General features: G+C 39.1%; 1 pseudogene; it reads right to left on the reverse strand.

Annotated features, from left to right (window-relative positions):
- Positions 1–5069: 5069 nt before the first annotated feature.
- On the reverse strand, positions 5070–5188 carry LOC120617852 (uncharacterized; annotated as a pseudogene).
- Positions 5189–5576: the final 388 nt, after the last annotated feature.

Here is a 5576-nt window from a genome sequence, read left to right on the forward strand (position 1 = left end):
ACACAAGAAAACCCACTGCGGGCCTGCTGACAATCACAAGGGGTGACATTCTCTCGTCTAAACAGTGGGTGGTAGTGCTGTCTTCTTTTGAGTGGTAATTAAACCCGGCTTTGTAGTTTCCTAAGAAAAATCCTTGTTTTATCTGACAGGAATATTGAAAAATGGGGTTTAGGGAAGTAAAATAACTAAACTAAAAACAGAGAAATATTAAAAGCATCCAATGATATCATCTTTGCCATAGAATCCAACCCATTACAAAGCCACCTGTATTTCTACAATAAAAGAAGCCAGAGTAGATGGTAATGTCTCTTTGCTCAGTTTTCTTTGAAGTTTTATTCGATATGAACAGCCATAAAAACAGTTTCTAAATATGCAATTATCTCTGTATAATTTTAGGTGTCCTAACTACATTAAATAAGCTTTGAATTCTACAGAACCTGGTATCCTCTCTAAAAAAGTCAAGATGAAGCATTTAAAAAAACCCCGATATAACTAATAGGTTTAGTTACGTTAGCTTTAAGAAAAAGACGGCATTGAACTTTCCATACCCTAATTTGCAAGTAGCATGGAAAGCTGCTCAGTAGCCATATTTTACTGCACAAAAAAGGTAAATATTCTTAATTATTTTGCAATCATGAATAAGAGAGCAATAATGTCCCCCAGCACATCTGCAGAAGAGCCCACTCGAGCCCAGAGAAGCCAGCAGGTTTTCCAAACCTGCTTAAAGCCAAAACCTGAAAACCAGATGGGATCACCTCGATTCCTGAATCTCATCATAAACTTTCCCATAAGCCACATATATTCATGTTTAAGCCTCTAGGTATATGTTGAAACAAACAAACAAAAAAACCAATGGCAATAAAATACAGTGAATCGACAGGGCTTTTTCTCAAAATGGAAATATTTCATTTATATTATCTCTGCAGGATTTTAGAATTGCCTGAGAGAAACAAGTCTAGTTGTTGAAGAGATTTAGGGGGAAACTATTTTTGGCAAATAAAACTTTCATTACTTCAGATGAAATGAATCCAAAGTACATATTAGAAGAAACGCTAAAAGCTGACCACAAGTTCTCATTCGCCACTGTCATGTAACATTAGCCATCTTGATCCACATAAAATTCACTGTAATTCATTTCAGTTTACAGAAATATGTCCATCTGGAAATGAACTGGCTTTCATTTTTGTTTCAGCTTTGACGCCAAACCACACAGGTTGGATCTAAGATAATTCTTGTACTATTACAAATTTGGTCAAAATCATTCAAGATGTTCAAAAGTCATGATGAAAGTATGAAATCCGAGATATCCATCTAAAAACCATGCTTGATCTCAGCATAACCCTTCCTCCCAAGACAAATTCTAACTTCCTGAAATGTCTTCACCTATCCAGACACAGGTATAATTATCAGGACGTTGCTTCCAAAACCATATTTCCTAGATAAACAAACTATTCACAAATCTTTTACCTAATATAGTTTTTTTTTTTCCTTTTGCTGACCAGAACAACAAACTCTTAAATAAGAGAAATCTTGCGGTATATTTATTAGATGATATTATACAATTTAAGGACATTTTGTTTCTAGTTTATTGAAAAAATAAATTTCCTACTGTCTTTACGCTTTTTCCTCCACAGTCTATCATTTTTATTTCTCATAGGTTTGCCAGTTTTTCATACTTTCTCCCTATTCTGCTGTATGTCTTTCCTTGCCATTATACAAATTTATATAAATGTTTTGATTCTTTTCTCTTGGCAGCTACTCTGCAGTGCTGCTTGAGAAAGGGCATAAATATAAGAGCAAAGCCAACTGAGAGTATAGCTTAGAACAGTAAGATATTACTCAGTAACCCACAGGGAAGGGAAATGAAACAATGAATACCCAGAGCCTGTGGAATCACTATAACATTTAATTCAATTCTGCATGTATTTGAGAGGCCTGCAGTGAACCAGGCAAATGCTAGGTAGATGGAAAGTTACAAAGATGGGGCATGCCACGTGGACCGCAGTCCTCACTCTGCAAGGAGTTATTAATTGTTGGTCTGCAAGGAACTCTTAATTCATGACTGAGAGAGTTATGTTACTTGGGTAAAGATCACTTTTTTCTTATTCCTTTTGTTTTAATTCACCAAGATCCATTATAAATCCCTTTATTCCAGGACACTTCCTGAAAAGGGGGTTGTGACAAGAATCTACCCTTAGGCCATCACCTGCTGTCTCCCCATCCTCTGTCTCGCCCACAGCGTGCGCCCACGTCCATTCCATCCCTACCTCATCTCGTGTACTTCCTCCCCAACGCCAACGTGAGGTCATATCTTTCTACAAGAGCTGAAGATTGGAACCAATTTCAGTGTAAGAGCCTACTCCCTAAAAAGTACAAATAGAACCACCTCCAGCCCCTCAGCGGTAACTCACCTGGACCAAGAAGAAGCTATAGCAAGTCATTTCGCCAACTACTGGCCTACTGTCATCTCTACATAACAAAACACGCTCAAGGACACTTTCTTTGAAAATTGAGTAACAAAATAAACAACAAAAAAGTGCTGAATAGAAAATGATAATGTTGGAAACTACCCGTATTTCACCTTCTCAGCTGAAATAACTCTTTGGTAGTCTAGTGGAGAAAGAATGCTGACATTCAAGCCCATCAGGTCACTGCGAGAATAGCCAGGTGATGAAGGCACAGACTTTGCTCTAAAATTTTCTGATGGAGCATTGTCAGAATTAAATAAAAGGGCTCTGATTTGCCATTTTGGGTATGCGTGAGACTTCATCAGATTGGGATGCAAGAGAAAAGGTGGTGAAACCCGACCTGGCTTACTACAGCTTTTTCAAAGGTCAGACCGTCCCGAAGGATGCTAAAGCCTTCGGGAAAACATGACTTCACATTCTACCCTATTCAGCAGCTCAGCGGCTATTCTGATTTCTAAGTGCTTATCAGGAATTCCTCGTTTCTCACAAACACCTAACAGGTAAAAATTCCTCCTTGATGATAACTATTTTAACTTACAGCTCAATTTAGCAAAGCTCCAAGCCCTAGCAAGTGACCCAAATAATAACCCTTTGTGGATCTGGATTCCACACGATAAATGATGAATAAAAAAATCACAGCAATAAAAATGTCCAGTAGAGAAGTGTTTTCTCACTGATAGAACGGGGCCTACTGTTGAGACAGAGAAGTCTCTCTGGGGGCAGGGTTTGCCAACAAGCCCAGACATACCATTTAGACACCTCCATACCCAGGGCTGTTGCCACAGAATAAATTCACTCACTTTCTCTGTTCATGCGGTTGTCCCCTGCTTAACGAAAAGTAATGTTCAGGCTTTATGTTTGATCTGCAAATAAACAAGCACCAACAATAAACCATTTCCCGCTGCCATGTTATAATATGAACACACACTTTCCAGTTTTAATGGAGCAGTTTTAATGTATTGCCAAGTGCACTGAGTCATCTACCTACTCAGTAAGGAGATGCTGGATTGCTGGTTAGGACTCTCTTCTCATTCTTATCTGACCCAGCTCAGTATTATTGTCATTGAGTTATTAATTCTCCAACTGTTCTTTCTTGCATTGATTGTTCTCAGGTAACAAAGGTCAGGTTAGTAAAAGTAAAGATGAGAATCCAGTCTCCCCATGGCCCACCTCATGGTTTCTAAACCCTATGAGTGGAAGGTTCTGGCTCTTTCCTCACCTGACATCCATCAGCACATCCGTGTTGGAACCGATACACCCACGCATAACGAACACCAGACCCTGTGTCCACCTCATTATGGCTTCATCATGACCTTGTCATGACTATCAGTACAACCAAGATATGTGACTTTTTTAGAATTCTATACACTTGATTAAAAACCACAACTCATCGTATCAAATAGAATGTTTGTTTGGCATCCCAATGGCCATGAATGTTTGCTAGGGACCTGGTACGCCTCTTTAAATGGTCCAGTCCCTCCTTCCCATTCCACCCAAAAAAGGCATGATGCTTCAAAAGTAAGCAGGTAAGAGATTTATTTGAGCTATCAAAATAACCCGAGATGACATATTCTATTTGCTTCGGAGGGAAGTGGTGTTTGTGGATTTCCGAAGTACGGTGTGAGCATTTGTTTAACAGATGCCTACACTGCACTGAGTGCAGGTGGCAGAGCACAGGATACGATCCTTGGGGCAAGTTTTGTTCAGCTTAGAAAGAAAATTTTACCTGAGAGATTTTTCTGAGTTTTTCACATTAAATGTTACCAAATGTAGTTGTATATTCATTCGATTATGAGAAATACCGTTTAGGTATCTACTCATTTTTTTCCCATTCATTTTAGACATGTAAAATGTTATAGTTACAGTTAGTTCCACATCAAAGACTCAATTCCATAGAGAAATAGGGGTCAGGGGCGGTGTGGAAACGACAAACCCACTTAATCTCATGAGCACATTCAAATTCAGGCCTCCATCTCTACGAGTTCTCCTTACTCTCACACACATGCAGCTGGCCCGTTAAAACACAATGTGACAGATGGAGTGAGACTCAAGTCCTTCCTGAAGAGTCCTCAAAGGAGCAATCGGAAAACAGTCTGAACGCGTGTCTGTAAATTATAAGGGTGTCTCCAGGTCGTGCGGAGAACACAGGCATTGCTAACTGGTGCTGAATTTCTCCATATTTCTGATCCTCTGTGTCCCTTAACCTACCACGAGTTCTAACATAAAGTTTACTTTCTAAAGACCAACACTCGATCATAAACGAGTGTTTTTCTTTTCTTCCGGGTACGTTACTCCTTTCCCCTCACTCTAATCTTACTTTCGTAACTGAGAACATCTAAGATCCAAAGGAAAGCCCCCAAATTTGTCACTATAGAATATAACCAAGTAGAAAACCAACATGAATCACACATGCATTCAATCCTAGATATACTCCTTATACTTCCTTGCTAATCGTGGGAGTTTATTTCATTCTAATTGGTTCCTTTTTAACTTGGTTAGTTTTAGATATTATAATTTTTTAGGCGAGGCAACCCTTGGTTGACCTCACAGATTGCAAGGACCTTGTTAGCTTACAATCCCTTATCTTTTTTTTATTTTTTACGCCTGCAGCACCTGGTCTTCCTAGGTGGTCTCCCATCCAAGTACTAACTGGGCCCGACCCTGCTTAGCTTCTGAGATCAGATGAGATCAGGCTTGTTCAGGGTGACACGGCCGTAGACAATATCATAATTTTCTAAAAAATGAAAAGTCAAAAACACCTGCGAGGGATTTTCTCTTCATATCAGCATCATAAAACTCTCACCTGAGATTATATAAAGGGAAAGTTGTGGGGGTTTTTTTTGACATTAGAACATAAAGCAAACTTGGTAGAGATTCAAATATAATGAAAATAGAAGGAAGACATAAAGATGGCCTCCGTATCGTTATAAAAACTACCCTCTCAGGACTCAGAAAGGCACCTATACGTCCACAGATCACGAGATGAACTGGGGATTCACCTTCATTTTTACACTGACCTTCTCATTTTGATTAGGTTTTTTTTTTTTTTTTTTTGCCACGTACATGCCCTTGAAACAGCAAGTGTGATAACCCCCAGTGAAAGAGGCT

This window comes from Pteropus medius, unplaced genomic scaffold (genome assembly GCF_902729225.1).
Source record: "Pteropus medius unplaced genomic scaffold, Ma_sr-lr_union100, whole genome shotgun sequence".
Lineage (NCBI taxonomy): Eukaryota > Metazoa > Chordata > Mammalia > Chiroptera > Pteropodidae > Pteropus > Pteropus medius.